Source organism: Eleutherodactylus coqui, chromosome 7, assembly GCF_035609145.1.
Source record: "Eleutherodactylus coqui strain aEleCoq1 chromosome 7, aEleCoq1.hap1, whole genome shotgun sequence".
Classification (NCBI taxonomy): domain Eukaryota; kingdom Metazoa; phylum Chordata; class Amphibia; order Anura; family Eleutherodactylidae; genus Eleutherodactylus; species Eleutherodactylus coqui.
In genome coordinates this window covers 49,601,797-49,623,399 of record NC_089843.1, presented here as the reverse complement: position 1 = coordinate 49,623,399, position 21,603 = coordinate 49,601,797, and the positions used below count along the sequence as shown (strand labels likewise).

The 21,603-nt window shown below is 45.6% G+C and overlaps 23 non-coding genes across 23 annotated transcripts; all 23 read right to left on the bottom strand.

The window, feature by feature from the left end:
* Positions 1 to 367: 367 nt before the first annotated feature.
* On the bottom strand, positions 368 to 450 carry TRNAL-CAG (transfer RNA leucine (anticodon CAG)). Its single transcript has one exon. It is a non-coding gene; the product is annotated as a tRNA-Leu (tRNA).
* A 776-nt stretch (positions 451 to 1,226) lies between these two features.
* On the bottom strand, positions 1,227 to 1,309 carry TRNAL-CAG (transfer RNA leucine (anticodon CAG)). The gene has a single exon. It is a non-coding gene; the product is annotated as a tRNA-Leu (tRNA).
* Positions 1,310 to 2,301: 992 nt separating this feature from the next.
* On the bottom strand, positions 2,302 to 2,384 carry TRNAL-CAG (transfer RNA leucine (anticodon CAG)). Its single transcript has one exon. It is a non-coding gene; the product is annotated as a tRNA-Leu (tRNA).
* A 776-nt stretch (positions 2,385 to 3,160) lies between these two features.
* Positions 3,161 to 3,243, bottom strand: TRNAL-CAG (transfer RNA leucine (anticodon CAG)). Its single transcript has one exon. It is a non-coding gene; the product is annotated as a tRNA-Leu (tRNA).
* A 776-nt stretch (positions 3,244 to 4,019) lies between these two features.
* On the bottom strand, positions 4,020 to 4,102 carry TRNAL-CAG (transfer RNA leucine (anticodon CAG)). The gene has a single exon. It is a non-coding gene; the product is annotated as a tRNA-Leu (tRNA).
* A 995-nt stretch (positions 4,103 to 5,097) lies between these two features.
* Positions 5,098 to 5,180, bottom strand: TRNAL-CAG (transfer RNA leucine (anticodon CAG)). Its single transcript has one exon. It is a non-coding gene; the product is annotated as a tRNA-Leu (tRNA).
* Positions 5,181 to 5,956: 776 nt separating this feature from the next.
* On the bottom strand, positions 5,957 to 6,039 carry TRNAL-CAG (transfer RNA leucine (anticodon CAG)). The gene has a single exon. It is a non-coding gene; the product is annotated as a tRNA-Leu (tRNA).
* A 995-nt stretch (positions 6,040 to 7,034) lies between these two features.
* TRNAL-CAG (transfer RNA leucine (anticodon CAG)) lies at positions 7,035 to 7,117 on the bottom strand. Its single transcript has one exon. It is a non-coding gene; the product is annotated as a tRNA-Leu (tRNA).
* Positions 7,118 to 7,893: 776 nt separating this feature from the next.
* On the bottom strand, positions 7,894 to 7,976 carry TRNAL-CAG (transfer RNA leucine (anticodon CAG)). The gene has a single exon. It is a non-coding gene; the product is annotated as a tRNA-Leu (tRNA).
* Positions 7,977 to 8,968: 992 nt separating this feature from the next.
* Positions 8,969 to 9,051, bottom strand: TRNAL-CAG (transfer RNA leucine (anticodon CAG)). Its single transcript has one exon. It is a non-coding gene; the product is annotated as a tRNA-Leu (tRNA).
* A 776-nt stretch (positions 9,052 to 9,827) lies between these two features.
* Positions 9,828 to 9,910, bottom strand: TRNAL-CAG (transfer RNA leucine (anticodon CAG)). Its single transcript has one exon. It is a non-coding gene; the product is annotated as a tRNA-Leu (tRNA).
* Positions 9,911 to 10,686: 776 nt separating this feature from the next.
* On the bottom strand, positions 10,687 to 10,769 carry TRNAL-CAG (transfer RNA leucine (anticodon CAG)). The gene has a single exon. It is a non-coding gene; the product is annotated as a tRNA-Leu (tRNA).
* A 995-nt stretch (positions 10,770 to 11,764) lies between these two features.
* Positions 11,765 to 11,847, bottom strand: TRNAL-CAG (transfer RNA leucine (anticodon CAG)). Its single transcript has one exon. It is a non-coding gene; the product is annotated as a tRNA-Leu (tRNA).
* Positions 11,848 to 12,623: 776 nt separating this feature from the next.
* TRNAL-CAG (transfer RNA leucine (anticodon CAG)) lies at positions 12,624 to 12,706 on the bottom strand. Its single transcript has one exon. It is a non-coding gene; the product is annotated as a tRNA-Leu (tRNA).
* Positions 12,707 to 13,698: 992 nt separating this feature from the next.
* Positions 13,699 to 13,781, bottom strand: TRNAL-CAG (transfer RNA leucine (anticodon CAG)). Its single transcript has one exon. It is a non-coding gene; the product is annotated as a tRNA-Leu (tRNA).
* Positions 13,782 to 14,557: 776 nt separating this feature from the next.
* TRNAL-CAG (transfer RNA leucine (anticodon CAG)) lies at positions 14,558 to 14,640 on the bottom strand. Its single transcript has one exon. It is a non-coding gene; the product is annotated as a tRNA-Leu (tRNA).
* Positions 14,641 to 15,635: 995 nt separating this feature from the next.
* Positions 15,636 to 15,718, bottom strand: TRNAL-CAG (transfer RNA leucine (anticodon CAG)). The gene has a single exon. It is a non-coding gene; the product is annotated as a tRNA-Leu (tRNA).
* Positions 15,719 to 16,494: 776 nt separating this feature from the next.
* TRNAL-CAG (transfer RNA leucine (anticodon CAG)) lies at positions 16,495 to 16,577 on the bottom strand. The gene has a single exon. It is a non-coding gene; the product is annotated as a tRNA-Leu (tRNA).
* A 776-nt stretch (positions 16,578 to 17,353) lies between these two features.
* TRNAL-CAG (transfer RNA leucine (anticodon CAG)) lies at positions 17,354 to 17,436 on the bottom strand. Its single transcript has one exon. It is a non-coding gene; the product is annotated as a tRNA-Leu (tRNA).
* A 776-nt stretch (positions 17,437 to 18,212) lies between these two features.
* On the bottom strand, positions 18,213 to 18,295 carry TRNAL-CAG (transfer RNA leucine (anticodon CAG)). The gene has a single exon. It is a non-coding gene; the product is annotated as a tRNA-Leu (tRNA).
* Positions 18,296 to 19,287: 992 nt separating this feature from the next.
* Positions 19,288 to 19,370, bottom strand: TRNAL-CAG (transfer RNA leucine (anticodon CAG)). Its single transcript has one exon. It is a non-coding gene; the product is annotated as a tRNA-Leu (tRNA).
* Positions 19,371 to 20,146: 776 nt separating this feature from the next.
* On the bottom strand, positions 20,147 to 20,229 carry TRNAL-CAG (transfer RNA leucine (anticodon CAG)). Its single transcript has one exon. It is a non-coding gene; the product is annotated as a tRNA-Leu (tRNA).
* Positions 20,230 to 21,224: 995 nt separating this feature from the next.
* TRNAL-CAG (transfer RNA leucine (anticodon CAG)) lies at positions 21,225 to 21,307 on the bottom strand. The gene has a single exon. It is a non-coding gene; the product is annotated as a tRNA-Leu (tRNA).
* Positions 21,308 to 21,603: the final 296 nt, after the last annotated feature.

Genomic DNA, 21,603 nt, shown 5'->3' with positions numbered 1-21,603 from the left:
TTATGTTCTACTGGCTAACGGGGTTCCAATGTTCCTTTTGAGCATCAGCCTAGAAGTTAGGCACCAGTGAGAATGAAACTCACACCCCGTGGTTTAACCAGACCAGTGGCCTATGAAGCAGGAAGAAAAGGGATTGGCGTGGTGTTTTTTTCCCCTTTCTGATGGAGCGTTTCTTGTTCCTCAAACTGCTTTCAAAGTTGACTTCGGGAGCCCTGAGAAAAATGGCCTTGCTTAATATTTAAGGAAAAGCTAGCCTCCTTTCTGATGGAGGGTTTCTTGTTCCTCAAACTGCTTTCAAAGTTGACTTCGGGGGGACTTCGAGCCCTGAGAAAAATGGCCTTGCTTAATATTTAAGGAAAAGCTAGCCTGTCAGAAGTGGGATTCGAACCCACGCCTCCAGAGGAGACTGCGACCTGAACACAGCGCCTTAGACCGCTCGGCCATCCTGACTCTCATGTGGCAGTATGCTTTGGCGCTTCGTGGTGATACTAGACATCATGGTAAGCGTTAAGCATAAAATTGAGGCACTTGTCAACATCTGCAAGTCTGCACTTGCGCAGAACAGAGCAACTTTGCCGCTCCTCAAACAGACCCCCGCTGGAATCCCAATCCATGATGCGTAAGAGCAAACACGGAGGAAAGCTTGAAGGACTTTTTCTACCTTTCTTCAAGTTGCTGGTTTAGAAGCAGGATTTTGACATCAGCCTAGTATGTGTATAAATGTTTCTTCAGATATATCCTATCAGTACCCTGAAAAAGAAACCTGAGTGGTTTCCAAAGCTTGCAGCAACATCAATTGACCATTCAAAGGAATCTTATCTGCAAGGTTAATTAGCTTCTCTCCCCGAGAACAAGCATATTATGTTCTACTGGCTAACGGGGTTCCAATGTTCCTTTTGAGCATCAGCCTAGAAGTTAGGCACCAGTGAGAATGAAACTCACACCCCGTGGTTTAACCAGACCAGTGGCCTATGAAGCAGGAAGAAAAGGGATTGGCGTGGTGTTTTTTCCCCCTTTCTGATGGAGCGTTTCTTGTTCCTCAAACTGCTTTCAAAGTTGACTTCGGGAGCCCTGAGAAAAATGGCCTTGCTTAATATTTAAGGAAAAGCTAGCCTCCTTTCTGATGGAGGGTTTCTTGTTCCTCAAACTGCTTTCAAAGTTGACTTCGGGGGGACTTCGAGCCCTGAGAAAAATGGCCTTGCTTAATATTTAAGGAAAAGCTAGCCTGTCAGAAGTGGGATTCGAACCCACGCCTCCAGAGGAGACTGCGACCTGAACGCAGCGCCTTAGACCGCTCGGCCATCCTGACTCTCATGTGGCAGTATGCTTTGGCGCTTCGTGGTGATACTAGACATCATGGTAAGCGTTAAGCATAAAATTGAGGCACTTGTCAACATCTGCAAGTCTGCACTTGCGCAGAACAGAGCAACTTTGCCGCTCCTCACACAGACCCCCGCTGGAATCCCAATCCGTGACGCGTAAGAGCAAACACTTGGCTGTCATGGGGTGGGATTTGAACCCACGCCTCCAGGAAAGATCATGCAGCTTTCCTAAATACGCAGGTGTGAAAAAAAAATGCAAAGCGCAAAGAAAAAATGGTGACATTAAGAGTCCAATTCTTGGGATGAAGTATAAAGACTGGATCAGTTTGTCACTTACTGGTGGTGATCTTCCACGATCTGATTGAGTATTTCGCATTCAAAGGTTGAACGGAGGAAAGCTTGAAGGACTTTTTCTACCTTTCTTCAAGTTGCTGGTTTAGAAGCAGGATTTTGACATCAGCCTAGTATGTGTATAAATGTTTCTTCAGATATATCCTATCAGAACCCTGAAAAAGAAACCTGAGTGGTTTCCAAAGCTTGCAGCAACATCAATTGACCATTCAAAGGAATCTTATCTGCAAGGTTAATTAGCTTCTCTCCCCGAGAACAAGCATATTATGTTCTACTGGCTAACGGGGTTCCAATGTTCCTTTTGAGCATCAGCCTAGAAGTTAGGCACCGAGAATGAAACTCACACCCCGTGGTTTAACCAGACCAGTGGCCTATGAAGCAGGAAGAAAAGGGATTGGCGTGGTGTTTTTTTCCCCTTTCTGATGGAGCGTTTCTTGTTCCTCAAACTGCTTTCAAAGTTGACTTCGGGAGCCCTGAGAAAAATGGCCTTGCTTAATATTTAAGGAAAAGCTAGCCTCCTTTCTGATGGAGGGTTTCTTGTTCCTCAAACTGCTTTCAAAGTTGACTTCGGGGGGACTTCGAGCCCTGAGAAAAATGGCCTTGCTTAATATTTAAGGAAAAGCTAGCCTGTCAGAAGTGGGATTCGAACCCACGCCTCCAGAGGAGACTGCGACCTGAACACAGCGCCTTAGACCGCTCGGCCATCCTGACTCTCATGTGGCAGTATGCTTTGGCGCTTCGTGGTGATACTAGACATCATGGTAAGCGTTAAGCATAAAATTGAGGCACTTGTCAACATCTGCAAGTCTGCACTTGCGCAGAACAGAGCAACTTTGCCGCTCCTCAAACAGACCCCCACTGGAATCCCAATCCATGATGCGTAAGAGCAAACACGGAGGAAAGCTTGAAGGACTTTTTCTACCTTTCTTCAAGTTGCTGGTTTAGAAGCAGGATTTTGACATCAGCCTAGTATGTGTATAAATGTTTCTTCAGATATATCCTATCAGAACCCTGAAAAAGAAACCTGAGTGGTTTCCAAAGCTTGCAGCAACATCAATTGACCATTCAAAGGAATCTTATCTGCAAGGTTAATTAGCTTCTCTCCCCGAGAACAAGCATATTATGTTCTACTGGCTAACGGGGTTCCAATGTTCCTTTTGAGCATCAGCCTAGAAGTTAGGCACCAGTGAGAATGAAACTCACACCCCGTGGTTTAACCAGACCAGTGGCCTATGAAGCAGGAAGAAAAGGGATTGGCGTGGTGTTTTTTTCCCCTTTCTGATGGAGCGTTTCTTGTTCCTCAAACTGCTTTCAAAGTTGACTTCGGGAGCCCTGAGAAAAATGGCCTTGCTTAATATTTAAGGAAAAGCTAGCCTCCTTTCTGATGGAGGGTTTCTTGTTCCTCAAACTGCTTTCAAAGTTGACTTCGGGGGGACTTCGAGCCCTGAGAAAAATGGCCTTGCTTAATATTTAAGGAAAAGCTAGCCTGTCAGAAGTGGGATTCGAACCCACGCCTCCAGAGGAGACTGCGACCTGAACACAGCGCCTTAGACCGCTCGGCCATCCTGACTCTCATGTGGCAGTATGCTTTGGCGCTTCGTGGTGATACTAGACATCATGGTAAGCGTTAAGCATAAAATTGAGGCACTTGTCAACATCTGCAAGTCTGCACTTGCGCAGAACAGAGCAACTTTGCCGCTCCTCAAACAGACCCCCGCTGGAATCCCAATCCATGATGCGTAAGAGCAAACACGGAGGAAAGCTTGAAGGACTTTTTCTACCTTTCTTCAAGTTGCTGGTTTAGAAGCAGGATTTTGACATCAGCCTAGTATGTGTATAAATGTTTCTTCAGATATATCCTATCAGTACCCTGAAAAAGAAACCTGAGTGGTTTCCAAAGCTTGCAGCAACATCAATTGACCATTCAAAGGAATCTTATCTGCAAGGTTAATTAGCTTCTCTCCCCGAGAACAAGCATATTATGTTCTACTGGCTAACGGGGTTCCAATGTTCCTTTTGAGCATCAGCCTAGAAGTTAGGCACCAGTGAGAATGAAACTCACACCCCGTGGTTTAACCAGACCAGTGGCCTATGAAGCAGGAAGAAAAGGGATTGGCGTGGTGTTTTTTCCCCCTTTCTGATGGAGCGTTTCTTGTTCCTCAAACTGCTTTCAAAGTTGACTTCGGGAGCCCTGAGAAAAATGGCCTTGCTTAATATTTAAGGAAAAGCTAGCCTCCTTTCTGATGGAGGGTTTCTTGTTCCTCAAACTGCTTTCAAAGTTGACTTCGGGGGGACTTCGAGCCCTGAGAAAAATGGCCTTGCTTAATATTTAAGGAAAAGCTAGCCTGTCAGAAGTGGGATTCGAACCCACGCCTCCAGAGGAGACTGCGACCTGAACGCAGCGCCTTAGACCGCTCGGCCATCCTGACTCTCATGTGGCAGTATGCTTTGGCGCTTCGTGGTGATACTAGACATCATGGTAAGCGTTAAGCATAAAATTGAGGCACTTGTCAACATCTGCAAGTCTGCACTTGCGCAGAACAGAGCAACTTTGCCGCTCCTCACACAGACCCCCGCTGGAATCCCAATCCGTGACGCGTAAGAGCAAACACTTGGCTGTCATGGGGTGGGATTTGAACCCACGCCTCCAGGAAAGATCATGCAGCTTTCCTAAATACGCAGGTGTGAAAAAAAAATGCAAAGCGCAAAGAAAAAATGGTGACATTAAGAGTCCAATTCTTGGGATGAAGTATAAAGACTGGATCAGTTTGTCACTTACTGGTGGTGATCTTCCACGATCTGATTGAGTATTTCGCATTCAAAGGTTGAACGGAGGAAAGCTTGAAGGACTTTTTCTACCTTTCTTCAAGTTGCTGGTTTAGAAGCAGGATTTTGACATCAGCCTAGTATGTGTATAAATGTTTCTTCAGATATATCCTATCAGAACCCTGAAAAAGAAACCTGAGTGGTTTCCAAAGCTTGCAGCAACATCAATTGACCATTCAAAGGAATCTTATCTGCAAGGTTAATTAGCTTCTCTCCCCGAGAACAAGCATATTATGTTCTACTGGCTAACGGGGTTCCAATGTTCCTTTTGAGCATCAGCCTAGAAGTTAGGCACCAGTGAGAATGAAACTCACACCCCGTGGTTTAACCAGACCAGTGGCCTATGAAGCAGGAAGAAAAGGGATTGGCGTGGTGTTTTTTTCCCCTTTCTGATGGAGCGTTTCTTGTTCCTCAAACTGCTTTCAAAGTTGACTTCGGGAGCCCTGAGAAAAATGGCCTTGCTTAATATTTAAGGAAAAGCTAGCCTCCTTTCTGATGGAGGGTTTCTTGTTCCTCAAACTGCTTTCAAAGTTGACTTCGGGGGGACTTCGAGCCCTGAGAAAAATGGCCTTGCTTAATATTTAAGGAAAAGCTAGCCTGTCAGAAGTGGGATTCGAACCCACGCCTCCAGAGGAGACTGCGACCTGAACACAGCGCCTTAGACCGCTCGGCCATCCTGACTCTCATGTGGCAGTATGCTTTGGCGCTTCGTGGTGATACTAGACATCATGGTAAGCGTTAAGCATAAAATTGAGGCACTTGTCAACATCTGCAAGTCTGCACTTGCGCAGAACAGAGCAACTTTGCCGCTCCTCAAACAGACCCCCACTGGAATCCCAATCCATGATGCGTAAGAGCAAACACGGAGGAAAGCTTGAAGGACTTTTTCTACCTTTCTTCAAGTTGCTGGTTTAGAAGCAGGATTTTGACATCAGCCTAGTATGTGTATAAATGTTTCTTCAGATATATCCTATCAGAACCCTGAAAAAGAAACCTGAGTGGTTTCCAAAGCTTGCAGCAACATCAATTGACCATTCAAAGGAATCTTATCTGCAAGGTTAATTAGCTTCTCTCCCCGAGAACAAGCATATTATGTTCTACTGGCTAACGGGGTTCCAATGTTCCTTTTGAGCATCAGCCTAGAAGTTAGGCACCAGTGAGAATGAAACTCACACCCCGTGGTTTAACCAGACCAGTGGCCTATGAAGCAGGAAGAAAAGGGATTGGCGTGGTGTTTTTTTCCCCTTTCTGATGGAGCGTTTCTTGTTCCTCAAACTGCTTTCAAAGTTGACTTCGGGAGCCCTGAGAAAAATGGCCTTGCTTAATATTTAAGGAAAAGCTAGCCTCCTTTCTGATGGAGGGTTTCTTGTTCCTCAAACTGCTTTCAAAGTTGACTTCGGGGGGACTTCGAGCCCTGAGAAAAATGGCCTTGCTTAATATTTAAGGAAAAGCTAGCCTGTCAGAAGTGGGATTCGAACCCACGCCTCCAGAGGAGACTGCGACCTGAACGCAGCGCCTTAGACCGCTCGGCCATCCTGACTCTCATGTGGCAGTATGCTTTGGCGCTTCGTGGTGATACTAGACATCATGGTAAGCGTTAAGCATAAAATTGAGGCACTTGTCAACATCTGCAAGTCTGCACTTGCGCAGAACAGAGCAACTTTGCCGCTCCTCACACAGACCCCCGCTGGAATCCCAATCCGTGACGCGTAAGAGCAAACACTTGGCTGTCATGGGGTGGGATTTGAACCCACGCCTCCAGGAAAGATCATGCAGCTATCCTAAATACGCAGGTGTGAAAAAAAAATGCAAAGCGCAAAGAAAAAATGGTGACATTAAGAGTCCAATTCTTGGGATGAAGTATAAAGACTGGATCAGTTTGTCACTTACTGGTGGTGATCTTCCACGATCTGATTGAGTATTTCGCATTCAAAGGTTGAACGGAGGAAAGCTTGAAGGACTTTTTCTACCTTTCTTCAAGTTGCTGGTTTAGAAGCAGGATTTTGACATCAGCCTAGTATGTGTATAAATGTTTCTTCAGATATATCCTATCAGAACCCTGAAAAAGAAACCTGAGTGGTTTCCAAAGCTTGCAGCAACATCAATTGACCATTCAAAGGAATCTTATCTGCAAGGTTAATTAGCTTCTCTCCCCGAGAACAAGCATATTATGTTCTACTGGCTAACGGGGTTCCAATGTTCCTTTTGAGCATCAGCCTAGAAGTTAGGCACCAGTGAGAATGAAACTCACACCCCGTGGTTTAACCAGACCAGTGGCCTATGAAGCAGGAAGAAAAGGGATTGGCGTGGTGTTTTTTTCCCCTTTCTGATGGAGCGTTTCTTGTTCCTCAAACTGCTTTCAAAGTTGACTTCGGGAGCCCTGAGAAAAATGGCCTTGCTTAATATTTAAGGAAAAGCTAGCCTCCTTTCTGATGGAGGGTTTCTTGTTCCTCAAACTGCTTTCAAAGTTGACTTCGGGGGGACTTCGAGCCCTGAGAAAAATGGCCTTGCTTAATATTTAAGGAAAAGCTAGCCTGTCAGAAGTGGGATTCGAACCCACGCCTCCAGAGGAGACTGCGACCTGAACACAGCGCCTTAGACCGCTCGGCCATCCTGACTCTCATGTGGCAGTATGCTTTGGCGCTTCGTGGTGATACTAGACATCATGGTAAGCGTTAAGCATAAAATTGAGGCACTTGTCAACATCTGCAAGTCTGCACTTGCGCAGAACAGAGCAACTTTGCCGCTCCTCAAACAGACCCCCGCTGGAATCCCAATCCATGATGCGTAAGAGCAAACACGGAGGAAAGCTTGAAGGACTTTTTCTACCTTTCTTCAAGTTGCTGGTTTAGAAGCAGGATTTTGACATCAGCCTAGTATGTGTATAAATGTTTCTTCAGATATATCCTATCAGTACCCTGAAAAAGAAACCTGAGTGGTTTCCAAAGCTTGCAGCAACATCAATTGACCATTCAAAGGAATCTTATCTGCAAGGTTAATTAGCTTCTCTCCCCGAGAACAAGCATATTATGTTCTACTGGCTAACGGGGTTCCAATGTTCCTTTTGAGCATCAGCCTAGAAGTTAGGCACCAGTGAGAATGAAACTCACACCCCGTGGTTTAACCAGACCAGTGGCCTATGAAGCAGGAAGAAAAGGGATTGGCGTGGTGTTTTTTCCCCCTTTCTGATGGAGCGTTTCTTGTTCCTCAAACTGCTTTCAAAGTTGACTTCGGGAGCCCTGAGAAAAATGGCCTTGCTTAATATTTAAGGAAAAGCTAGCCTCCTTTCTGATGGAGGGTTTCTTGTTCCTCAAACTGCTTTCAAAGTTGACTTCGGGGGGACTTCGAGCCCTGAGAAAAATGGCCTTGCTTAATATTTAAGGAAAAGCTAGCCTGTCAGAAGTGGGATTCGAACCCACGCCTCCAGAGGAGACTGCGACCTGAACGCAGCGCCTTAGACCGCTCGGCCATCCTGACTCTCATGTGGCAGTATGCTTTGGCGCTTCGTGGTGATACTAGACATCATGGTAAGCGTTAAGCATAAAATTGAGGCACTTGTCAACATCTGCAAGTCTGCACTTGCGCAGAACAGAGCAACTTTGCCGCTCCTCACACAGACCCCCGCTGGAATCCCAATCCGTGACGCGTAAGAGCAAACACTTGGCTGTCATGGGGTGGGATTTGAACCCACGCCTCCAGGAAAGATCATGCAGCTTTCCTAAATACGCAGGTGTGAAAAAAAAATGCAAAGCGCAAAGAAAAAATGGTGACATTAAGAGTCCAATTCTTGGGATGAAGTATAAAGACTGGATCAGTTTGTCACTTACTGGTGGTGATCTTCCACGATCTGATTGAGTATTTCGCATTCAAAGGTTGAACGGAGGAAAGCTTGAAGGACTTTTTCTACCTTTCTTCAAGTTGCTGGTTTAGAAGCAGGATTTTGACATCAGCCTAGTATGTGTATAAATGTTTCTTCAGATATATCCTATCAGAACCCTGAAAAAGAAACCTGAGTGGTTTCCAAAGCTTGCAGCAACATCAATTGACCATTCAAAGGAATCTTATCTGCAAGGTTAATTAGCTTCTCTCCCCGAGAACAAGCATATTATGTTCTACTGGCTAACGGGGTTCCAATGTTCCTTTTGAGCATCAGCCTAGAAGTTAGGCACCGAGAATGAAACTCACACCCCGTGGTTTAACCAGACCAGTGGCCTATGAAGCAGGAAGAAAAGGGATTGGCGTGGTGTTTTTTTCCCCTTTCTGATGGAGCGTTTCTTGTTCCTCAAACTGCTTTCAAAGTTGACTTCGGGAGCCCTGAGAAAAATGGCCTTGCTTAATATTTAAGGAAAAGCTAGCCTCCTTTCTGATGGAGGGTTTCTTGTTCCTCAAACTGCTTTCAAAGTTGACTTCGGGGGGACTTCGAGCCCTGAGAAAAATGGCCTTGCTTAATATTTAAGGAAAAGCTAGCCTGTCAGAAGTGGGATTCGAACCCACGCCTCCAGAGGAGACTGCGACCTGAACACAGCGCCTTAGACCGCTCGGCCATCCTGACTCTCATGTGGCAGTATGCTTTGGCGCTTCGTGGTGATACTAGACATCATGGTAAGCGTTAAGCATAAAATTGAGGCACTTGTCAACATCTGCAAGTCTGCACTTGCGCAGAACAGAGCAACTTTGCCGCTCCTCAAACAGACCCCCACTGGAATCCCAATCCATGATGCGTAAGAGCAAACACGGAGGAAAGCTTGAAGGACTTTTTCTACCTTTCTTCAAGTTGCTGGTTTAGAAGCAGGATTTTGACATCAGCCTAGTATGTGTATAAATGTTTCTTCAGATATATCCTATCAGAACCCTGAAAAAGAAACCTGAGTGGTTTCCAAAGCTTGCAGCAACATCAATTGACCATTCAAAGGAATCTTATCTGCAAGGTTAATTAGCTTCTCTCCCCGAGAACAAGCATATTATGTTCTACTGGCTAACGGGGTTCCAATGTTCCTTTTGAGCATCAGCCTAGAAGTTAGGCACCAGTGAGAATGAAACTCACACCCCGTGGTTTAACCAGACCAGTGGCCTATGAAGCAGGAAGAAAAGGGATTGGCGTGGTGTTTTTTTCCCCTTTCTGATGGAGCGTTTCTTGTTCCTCAAACTGCTTTCAAAGTTGACTTCGGGAGCCCTGAGAAAAATGGCCTTGCTTAATATTTAAGGAAAAGCTAGCCTCCTTTCTGATGGAGGGTTTCTTGTTCCTCAAACTGCTTTCAAAGTTGACTTCGGGGGGACTTCGAGCCCTGAGAAAAATGGCCTTGCTTAATATTTAAGGAAAAGCTAGCCTGTCAGAAGTGGGATTCGAACCCACGCCTCCAGAGGAGACTGCGACCTGAACACAGCGCCTTAGACCGCTCGGCCATCCTGACTCTCATGTGGCAGTATGCTTTGGCGCTTCGTGGTGATACTAGACATCATGGTAAGCGTTAAGCATAAAATTGAGGCACTTGTCAACATCTGCAAGTCTGCACTTGCGCAGAACAGAGCAACTTTGCCGCTCCTCAAACAGACCCCCGCTGGAATCCCAATCCATGATGCGTAAGAGCAAACACGGAGGAAAGCTTGAAGGACTTTTTCTACCTTTCTTCAAGTTGCTGGTTTAGAAGCAGGATTTTGACATCAGCCTAGTATGTGTATAAATGTTTCTTCAGATATATCCTATCAGTACCCTGAAAAAGAAACCTGAGTGGTTTCCAAAGCTTGCAGCAACATCAATTGACCATTCAAAGGAATCTTATCTGCAAGGTTAATTAGCTTCTCTCCCCGAGAACAAGCATATTATGTTCTACTGGCTAACGGGGTTCCAATGTTCCTTTTGAGCATCAGCCTAGAAGTTAGGCACCAGTGAGAATGAAACTCACACCCCGTGGTTTAACCAGACCAGTGGCCTATGAAGCAGGAAGAAAAGGGATTGGCGTGGTGTTTTTTCCCCCTTTCTGATGGAGCGTTTCTTGTTCCTCAAACTGCTTTCAAAGTTGACTTCGGGAGCCCTGAGAAAAATGGCCTTGCTTAATATTTAAGGAAAAGCTAGCCTCCTTTCTGATGGAGGGTTTCTTGTTCCTCAAACTGCTTTCAAAGTTGACTTCGGGGGGACTTCGAGCCCTGAGAAAAATGGCCTTGCTTAATATTTAAGGAAAAGCTAGCCTGTCAGAAGTGGGATTCGAACCCACGCCTCCAGAGGAGACTGCGACCTGAACGCAGCGCCTTAGACCGCTCGGCCATCCTGACTCTCATGTGGCAGTATGCTTTGGCGCTTCGTGGTGATACTAGACATCATGGTAAGCGTTAAGCATAAAATTGAGGCACTTGTCAACATCTGCAAGTCTGCACTTGCGCAGAACAGAGCAACTTTGCCGCTCCTCACACAGACCCCCGCTGGAATCCCAATCCGTGACGCGTAAGAGCAAACACTTGGCTGTCATGGGGTGGGATTTGAACCCACGCCTCCAGGAAAGATCATGCAGCTTTCCTAAATACGCAGGTGTGAAAAAAAAATGCAAAGCGCAAAGAAAAAATGGTGACATTAAGAGTCCAATTCTTGGGATGAAGTATAAAGACTGGATCAGTTTGTCACTTACTGGTGGTGATCTTCCACGATCTGATTGAGTATTTCGCATTCAAAGGTTGAACGGAGGAAAGCTTGAAGGACTTTTTCTACCTTTCTTCAAGTTGCTGGTTTAGAAGCAGGATTTTGACATCAGCCTAGTATGTGTATAAATGTTTCTTCAGATATATCCTATCAGAACCCTGAAAAAGAAACCTGAGTGGTTTCCAAAGCTTGCAGCAACATCAATTGACCATTCAAAGGAATCTTATCTGCAAGGTTAATTAGCTTCTCTCCCCGAGAACAAGCATATTATGTTCTACTGGCTAACGGGGTTCCAATGTTCCTTTTGAGCATCAGCCTAGAAGTTAGGCACCAGTGAGAATGAAACTCACACCCCGTGGTTTAACCAGACCAGTGGCCTATGAAGCAGGAAGAAAAGGGATTGGCGTGGTGTTTTTTTCCCCTTTCTGATGGAGCGTTTCTTGTTCCTCAAACTGCTTTCAAAGTTGACTTCGGGAGCCCTGAGAAAAATGGCCTTGCTTAATATTTAAGGAAAAGCTAGCCTCCTTTCTGATGGAGGGTTTCTTGTTCCTCAAACTGCTTTCAAAGTTGACTTCGGGGGGACTTCGAGCCCTGAGAAAAATGGCCTTGCTTAATATTTAAGGAAAAGCTAGCCTGTCAGAAGTGGGATTCGAACCCACGCCTCCAGAGGAGACTGCGACCTGAACACAGCGCCTTAGACCGCTCGGCCATCCTGACTCTCATGTGGCAGTATGCTTTGGCGCTTCGTGGTGATACTAGACATCATGGTAAGCGTTAAGCATAAAATTGAGGCACTTGTCAACATCTGCAAGTCTGCACTTGCGCAGAACAGAGCAACTTTGCCGCTCCTCAAACAGACCCCCACTGGAATCCCAATCCATGATGCGTAAGAGCAAACACGGAGGAAAGCTTGAAGGACTTTTTCTACCTTTCTTCAAGTTGCTGGTTTAGAAGCAGGATTTTGACATCAGCCTAGTATGTGTATAAATGTTTCTTCAGATATATCCTATCAGAACCCTGAAAAAGAAACCTGAGTGGTTTCCAAAGCTTGCAGCAACATCAATTGACCATTCAAAGGAATCTTATCTGCAAGGTTAATTAGCTTCTCTCCCCGAGAACAAGCATATTATGTTCTACTGGCTAACGGGGTTCCAATGTTCCTTTTGAGCATCAGCCTAGAAGTTAGGCACCAGTGAGAATGAAACTCACACCCCGTGGTTTAACCAGACCAGTGGCCTATGAAGCAGGAAGAAAAGGGATTGGCGTGGTGTTTTTTTCCCCTTTCTGATGGAGCGTTTCTTGTTCCTCAAACTGCTTTCAAAGTTGACTTCGGGAGCCCTGAGAAAAATGGCCTTGCTTAATATTTAAGGAAAAGCTAGCCTCCTTTCTGATGGAGGGTTTCTTGTTCCTCAAACTGCTTTCAAAGTTGACTTCGGGGGGACTTCGAGCCCTGAGAAAAATGGCCTTGCTTAATATTTAAGGAAAAGCTAGCCTGTCAGAAGTGGGATTCGAACCCACGCCTCCAGAGGAGACTGCGACCTGAACGCAGCGCCTTAGACCGCTCGGCCATCCTGACTCTCATGTGGCAGTATGCTTTGGCGCTTCGTGGTGATACTAGACATCATGGTAAGCGTTAAGCATAAAATTGAGGCACTTGTCAACATCTGCAAGTCTGCACTTGCGCAGAACAGAGCAACTTTGCCGCTCCTCACACAGACCCCCGCTGGAATCCCAATCCGTGACGCGTAAGAGCAAACACTTGGCTGTCATGGGGTGGGATTTGAACCCACGCCTCCAGGAAAGATCATGCAGCTATCCTAAATACGCAGGTGTGAAAAAAAAATGCAAAGCGCAAAGAAAAAATGGTGACATTAAGAGTCCAATTCTTGGGATGAAGTATAAAGACTGGATCAGTTTGTCACTTACTGGTGGTGATCTTCCACGATCTGATTGAGTATTTCGCATTCAAAGGTTGAACGGAGGAAAGCTTGAAGGACTTTTTCTACCTTTCTTCAAGTTGCTGGTTTAGAAGCAGGATTTTGACATCAGCCTAGTATGTGTATAAATGTTTCTTCAGATATATCCTATCAGAACCCTGAAAAAGAAACCTGAGTGGTTTCCAAAGCTTGCAGCAACATCAATTGACCATTCAAAGGAATCTTATCTGCAAGGTTAATTAGCTTCTCTCCCCGAGAACAAGCATATTATGTTCTACTGGCTAACGGGGTTCCAATGTTCCTTTTGAGCATCAGCCTAGAAGTTAGGCACCGAGAATGAAACTCACACCCCGTGGTTTAACCAGACCAGTGGCCTATGAAGCAGGAAGAAAAGGGATTGGCGTGGTGTTTTTTTCCCCTTTCTGATGGAGCGTTTCTTGTTCCTCAAACTGCTTTCAAAGTTGACTTCGGGAGCCCTGAGAAAAATGGCCTTGCTTAATATTTAAGGAAAAGCTAGCCTCCTTTCTGATGGAGGGTTTCTTGTTCCTCAAACTGCTTTCAAAGTTGACTTCGGGGGGACTTCGAGCCCTGAGAAAAATGGCCTTGCTTAATATTTAAGGAAAAGCTAGCCTGTCAGAAGTGGGATTCGAACCCACGCCTCCAGAGGAGACTGCGACCTGAACACAGCGCCTTAGACCGCTCGGCCATCCTGACTCTCATGTGGCAGTATGCTTTGGCGCTTCGTGGTGATACTAGACATCATGGTAAGCGTTAAGCATAAAATTGAGGCACTTGTCAACATCTGCAAGTCTGCACTTGCGCAGAACAGAGCAACTTTGCCGCTCCTCAAACAGACCCCCACTGGAATCCCAATCCATGATGCGTAAGAGCAAACACGGAGGAAAGCTTGAAGGACTTTTTCTACCTTTCTTCAAGTTGCTGGTTTAGAAGCAGGATTTTGACATCAGCCTAGTATGTGTATAAATGTTTCTTCAGATATATCCTATCAGAACCCTGAAAAAGAAACCTGAGTGGTTTCCAAAGCTTGCAGCAACATCAATTGACCATTCAAAGGAATCTTATCTGCAAGGTTAATTAGCTTCTCTCCCCGAGAACAAGCATATTATGTTCTACTGGCTAACGGGGTTCCAATGTTCCTTTTGAGCATCAGCCTAGAAGTTAGGCACCAGTGAGAATGAAACTCACACCCCGTGGTTTAACCAGACCAGTGGCCTATGAAGCAGGAAGAAAAGGGATTGGCGTGGTGTTTTTTTCCCCTTTCTGATGGAGCGTTTCTTGTTCCTCAAACTGCTTTCAAAGTTGACTTCGGGAGCCCTGAGAAAAATGGCCTTGCTTAATATTTAAGGAAAAGCTAGCCTCCTTTCTGATGGAGGGTTTCTTGTTCCTCAAACTGCTTTCAAAGTTGACTTCGGGGGGACTTCGAGCCCTGAGAAAAATGGCCTTGCTTAATATTTAAGGAAAAGCTAGCCTGTCAGAAGTGGGATTCGAACCCACGCCTCCAGAGGAGACTGCGACCTGAACGCAGCGCCTTAGACCGCTCGGCCATCCTGACTCTCATGTGGCAGTATGCTTTGGCGCTTCGTGGTGATACTAGACATCATGGTAAGCGTTAAGCATAAAATTGAGGCACTTGTCAACATCTGCAAGTCTGCACTTGCGCAGAACAGAGCAACTTTGCCGCTCCTCACACAGACCCCCGCTGGAATCCCAATCCGTGACGCGTAAGAGCAAACACTTGGCTGTCATGGGGTGGGATTTGAACCCACGCCTCCAGGAAAGATCATGCAGCTATCCTAAATACGCAGGTGTGAAAAAAAAATGCAAAGCGCAAAGAAAAAATGGTGACATTAAGAGTCCAATTCTTGGGATGAAGTATAAAGACTGGATCAGTTTGTCACTTACTGGTGGTGATCTTCCACGATCTGATTGAGTATTTCGCATTCAAAGGTTGAACGGAGGAAAGCTTGAAGGACTTTTTCTACCTTTCTTCAAGTTGCTGGTTTAGAAGCAGGATTTTGACATCAGCCTAGTATGTGTATAAATGTTTCTTCAGATATATCCTATCAGAACCCTGAAAAAGAAACCTGAGTGGTTTCCAAAGCTTGCAGCAACATCAATTGACCATTCAAAGGAATCTTATCTGCAAGGTTAATTAGCTTCTCTCCCCGAGAACAAGCATATTATGTTCTACTGGCTAACGGGGTTCCAATGTTCCTTTTGAGCATCAGCCTAGAAGTTAGGCACCAGTGAGAATGAAACTCACACCCCGTGGTTTAACCAGACCAGTGGCCTATGAAGCAGGAAGAAAAGGGATTGGCGTGGTGTTTTTTCCCCCTTTCTGATGGAGCGTTTCTTGTTCCTCAAACTGCTTTCAAAGTTGACTTCGGGAGCCCTGAGAAAAATGGCCTTGCTTAATATTTAAGGAAAAGCTAGCCTCCTTTCTGATGGAGGGTTTCTTGTTCCTCAAACTGCTTTCAAAGTTGACTTCGGGGGGACTTCGAGCCCTGAGAAAAATGGCCTTGCTTAATATTTAAGGAAAAGCTAGCCTGTCAGAAGTGGGATTCGAACCCACGCCTCCAGAGGAGACTGCGACCTGAACGCAGCGCCTTAGACCGCTCGGCCATCCTGACTCTCATGTGGCAGTATGCTTTGGCGCTTCGTGGTGATACTAGACATCATGGTAAGCGTTAAGCATAAAATTGAGGCACTTGTCAACATCTGCAAGTCTGCACTTGCGCAGAACAGAGCAACTTTGCCGCTCCTCAAACAGACCCCCGCTGGAATCCCAATCCATGATGCGTAAGAGCAAACACGGAGGAAAGCTTGAAGGACTTTTTCTACCTTTCTTCAAGTTGCTGGTTTAGAAGCAGGATTTTGACATCAGCCTAGTATGTGTATAAATGTTTCTTCAGATATATCCTATCAGAACCCTGAAAAAGAAACCTGAGTGGTTTCCAAAGCTTGCAGCAACATCAATTGACCATTCAAAGGAATCTTATCTGCAAGGTTAATTAGCTTCTCTCCCCGAGAACAAGCATATTATGTTCTACTGGCTAACGGGGTTCCAATGTTCCTTTTGAGCATCAGCCTAGAAGTTAGGCACCAGTGAGAATGAAACTCACACCCCGTGGTTTAACCAGACCAGTGGCCTATGAAGCAGGAAGAAAAGGGATTGGCGTGGTGTTTTTTTCCCCTTTCTGATGGAGCGTTTCTTGTTCCTCAAACTGCTTTCAAAGTTGACTTCGGGAGCCCTGAGAAAAATGGCCTTGCTTAATATTTAAGGAAAAGCTAGCCTCCTTTCTGATGGAGGGTTTCTTGTTCCTCAAACTGCTTTCAAAGTTGACTTCGGGGGGACTTCGAGCCCTGAGAAAAATGGCCTTGCTTAATATTTAAGGAAAAGCTAGCCTGTCAGAAGTGGGATTCGAACCCACGCCTCCAGAGGAGACTGCGACCTGAACGCAGCGCCTTAGACCGCTCGGCCATCCTGACTCTCATGTGGCAGTATGCTTTGGCGCTTCGTGGTGATACTAGACATCATGGTAAGCGTTAAGCATAAAATTGAGGCACTTGTCAACATCTGCAAGTCTGCACTTGCGCAGAACAGAGCAACTTTGCCGCTCCTCAAACAGACCCCCGCTGGAATCCCAATCCATGATGCGTAAGAGCAAACACGGAGGAAAGCTTGAAGGACTTTTTCTACCTTTCTTCAAGTTGCTGGTTTAGAAGCAGGATTTTGACATCAGCCTAGTATGTGTATAAATGTTTCTTCAGATATATCCTATCAGAACCCTGAAAAAGAAACCTGAGTGGTTTCCAAAGCTTGCAGCAACATCAATTGACCATTCAAAGGAATCTTATCTGCAAGGTTAATTAGCTTCTCTCCCCGAGAACAAGCATATTATGTTCTACTGGCTAACGGGGTTCCAATGTTCCTTTTGAGCATCAGCCTAGAAGTTAGGCACCAGTGAGAATGAAACTCACACCCCGTGGTTTAACCAGACCAGTGGCCTATGAAGCAGGAAGAAAAGGGATTGGCGTGGTGTTTTTTTCCCCTTTCTGATGGAGCGTTTCTTGTTCCTCAAACTGCTTTCAAAGTTGACTTCGGGAGCCCTGAGAAAAATGGCCTTGCTTAATATTTAAGGAAAAGCTAGCCTCCTTTCTGATGGAGGGTTTCTTGTTCCTCAAACTGCTTTCAAAGTTGACTTCGGGGGGACTTCGAGCCCTGAGAAAAATGGCCTTGCTTAATATTTAAGGAAAAGCTAGCCTGTCAGAAGTGGGATTCGAACCCACGCCTCCAGAGGAGACTGCGACCTGAACACAGCGCCTTAGACCGCTCGGCCATCCTGACTCTCATGTGGCAGTATGCTTTGGCGCTTCGTGGTGATACTAGACATCATGGTAAGCGTTAAGCATAAAATTGAGGCACTTGTCAACATCTGCAAGTCTGCACTTGCGCAGAACAGAGCAACTTTGCCGCTCCTCAAACAGACCCCCACTGGAATCCCAATCCATGATGCGTAAGAGCAAACACGGAGGAAAGCTTGAAGGACTTTTTCTACCTTTCTTCAAGTTGCTGGTTTAGAAGCAGGATTTTGACATCAGCCTAGTATGTGTATAAATGTTTCTTCAGATATATCCTATCAGAACCCTGAAAAAGAAACCTGAGTGGTTTCCAAAGCTTGCAGCAACATCAATTGACCATTCAAAGGAATCTTATCTGCAAGGTTAATTAGCTTCTCTCCCCGAGAACAAGCATATTATGTTCTACTGGCTAACGGGGTTCCAATGTTCCTTTTGAGCATCAGCCTAGAAGTTAGGCACCAGTGAGAATGAAACTCACACCCCGTGGTTTAACCAGACCAGTGGCCTATGAAGCAGGAAGAAAAGGGATTGGCGTGGTGTTTTTTTCCCCTTTCTGATGGAGCGTTTCTTGTTCCTCAAACTGCTTTCAAAGTTGACTTCGGGAGCCCTGAGAAAAATGGCCTTGCTTAATATTTAAGGAAAAGCTAGCCTCCTTTCTGATGGAGGGTTTCTTGTTCCTCAAACTGCTTTCAAAGTTGACTTCGGGGGGACTTCGAGCCCTGAGAAAAATGGCCTTGCTTAATATTTAAGGAAAAGCTAGCCTGTCAGAAGTGGGATTCGAACCCACGCCTCCAGAGGAGACTGCGACCTGAACGCAGCGCCTTAGACCGCTCGGCCATCCTGACTCTCATGTGGCAGTATGCTTTGGCGCTTCGTGGTGATACTAGACATCATGGTAAGCGTTAAGCATAAAATTGAGGCACTTGTCAACATCTGCAAGTCTGCACTTGCGCAGAACAGAGCAACTTTGCCGCTCCTCACACAGACCCCCGCTGGAATCCCAATCCGTGACGCGTAAGAGCAAACACTTGGCTGTCATGGGGTGGGATTTGAACCCACGCCTCCAGGAAAGATCATGCAGCTATCCTAAATACGCAGGTGTGAAAAAAAAATGCAAAGCGCAAAGAAAAAATGGTGACATTAAGAGTCCAATTCTTGGGATGAAGTATAAAGACTGGATCAGTTTGTCACTTACTGGTGGTGATCTTCCACGATCTGATTGAGTATTTCGCATTCAAAGGTTGAACGGAGGAAAGCTTGAAGGACTTTTTCTACCTTTCTTCAAGTTGCTGGTTTAGAAGCAGGATTTTGACATCAGCCTAGTATGTGTATAAATGTTTCTTCAGATATATCCTATCAGAACCCTGAAAAAGAAACCTGAGTGGTTTCCAAAGCTTGCAGCAACATCAATTGACCATTCAAAGGAATCTTATCTGCAAGGTTAATTAGCTTCTCTCCCCGAGAACAAGCATATTATGTTCTACTGGCTAACGGGGTTCCAATGTTCCTTTTGAGCATCAGCCTAGAAGTTAGGCACCGAGAATGAAACTCACACCCCGTGGTTTAACCAGACCAGTGGCCTATGAAGCAGGAAGAAAAGGGATTGGCGTGGTGTTTTTTTCCCCTTTCTGATGGAGCGTTTCTTGTTCCTCAAACTGCTTTCAAAGTTGACTTCGGGAGCCCTGAGAAAAATGGCCTTGCTTAATATTTAAGGAAAAGCTAGCCTCCTTTCTGATGGAGGGTTTCTTGTTCCTCAAACTGCTTTCAAAGTTGACTTCGGGGGGACTTCGAGCCCTGAGAAAAATGGCCTTGCTTAATATTTAAGGAAAAGCTAGCCTGTCAGAAGTGGGATTCGAACCCACGCCTCCAGAGGAGACTGCGACCTGAACACAGCGCCTTAGACCGCTCGGCCATCCTGACTCTCATGTGGCAGTATGCTTTGGCGCTTCGTGGTGATACTAGACATCATGGTAAGCGTTAAGCATAAAATTGAGGCACTTGTCAACATCTGCAAGTCTGCACTTGCGCAGAACAGAGCAACTTTGCCGCTCCTCAAACAGACCCCCACTGGAATCCCAATCCATGATGCGTAAGAGCAAACACGGAGGAAAGCTTGAAGGACTTTTTCTACCTTTCTTCAAGTTGCTGGTTTAGAAGCAGGATTTTGACATCAGCCTAGTATGTGTATAAATGTTTCTTCAGATATATCCTATCAGAACCCTGAAAAAGAAACCTGAGTGGTTTCCAAAGCTTGCAGCAACATCAATTGACCATTCAAAGGAATCTTATCTGCAAGGTTAATTAGCTTCTCTCCCCGAGAACAAGCATATTATGTTCTACTGGCTAACGGGGTTCCAATGTTCCTTTTGAGCATCAGCCTAGAAGTTAGGCACCAGTGAGAATGAAACTCACACCCCGTGGTTTAACCAGACCAGTGGCCTATGAAGCAGGAAGAAAAGGGATTGGCGTGGTGTTTTTTTCCCCTTTCTGATGGAGCGTTTCTTGTTCCTCAAACTGCTTTCAAAGTTGACTTCGGGAGCCCTGAGAAAAATGGCCTTGCTTAATATTTAAGGAAAAGCTAGCCTCCTTTCTGATGGAGGGTTTCTTGTTCCTCAAACTGCTTTCAAAGTTGACTTCGGGGGGACTTCGAGCCCTGAGAAAAATGGCCTTGCTTAATATTTAAGGAAAAGCTAGCCTGTCAGAAGTGGGATTCGAACCCACGCCTCCAGAGGAGACTGCGACCTGAACGCAGCGCCTTAGACCGCTCGGCCATCCTGACTCTCATGTGGCAGTATGCTTTGGCGCTTCGTGGTGATACTAGACATCATGGTAAGCGTTAAGCATAAAATTGAGGCACTTGTCAACATCTGCAAGTCTGCACTTGCGCAGAACAGAGCAACTTTGCCGCTCCTCACACAGACCCCCGCTGGAATCCCAATCCGTGACGCGTAAGAGCAAACACTTGGCTGTCATGGGGTGGGATTTGAACCCACGCCTCCAGGAAAGATCATGCAGCTATCCTAAATACGCAGGTGTGAAAAAAAAATGCAAAGCGCAAAGAAAAAATGGTGACATTAAGAGTCCAATTCTTGGGATGAAGTATAAAGACTGGATCAGTTTGTCACTTACTGGTGGTGATCTTCCACGATCTGATTGAGTATTTCGCATTCAAAGGTTGAACGGAGGAAAGCTTGAAGGACTTTTTCTACCTTTCTTCAAGTTGCTGGTTTAGAAGCAGGATTTTGACATCAGCCTAGTATGTGTATAAATGTTTCTTCAGATATATCCTATCAGAACCCTGAAAAAGAAACCTGAGTGGTTTCCAAAGCTTGCAGCAACATCAATTGACCATTCAAAGGAATCTTATCTGCAAGGTTAATTAGCTTCTCTCCCCGAGAACAAGCATATTATGTTCTACTGGCTAACGGGGTTCCAATGTTCCTTTTGAGCATCAGCCTAGAAGTTAGGCACCAGTGAGAATGAAACTCACACCCCGTGGTTTAACCAGACCAGTGGCCTATGAAGCAGGAAGAAAAGGGATTGGCGTGGTGTTTTTTCCCCCTTTCTGATGGAGCGTTTCTTGTTCCTCAAACTGCTTTCAAAGTTGACTTCGGGAGCCCTGAGAAAAATGGCCTTGCTTAATATTTAAGGAAAAGCTAGCCTCCTTTCTGATGGAGGGTTTCTTGTTCCTCAAACTGCTTTCAAAGTTGACTTCGGGGGGACTTCGAGCCCTGAGAAAAATGGCCTTGCTTAATATTTAAGGAAAAGCTAGCCTGTCAGAAGTGGGATTCGAACCCACGCCTCCAGAGGAGACTGCGACCTGAACGCAGCGCCTTAGACCGCTCGGCCATCCTGACTCTCATGTGGCAGTATGCTTTGGCGCTTCGTGGTGATACTAGACATCATGGTAAGCGTTAAGCATAAAATTGAGGCACTTGTCAACATCTGCAAGTCTGCACTTGCGCAGAACAGAGCAACTTTGCCGCTCCTCAAACAGACCCCCGCTGGAATCCCAATCCATGATGCGTAAGAGCAAACACGGAGGAAAGCTTGAAGGACTTTTTCTACCTTTCTTCAAGTTGCTGGTTTAGAAGCAGGATTTTGACATCAGCCTAGTATGTGTATAAATGTTTCTTCAGATATATCCTATCAG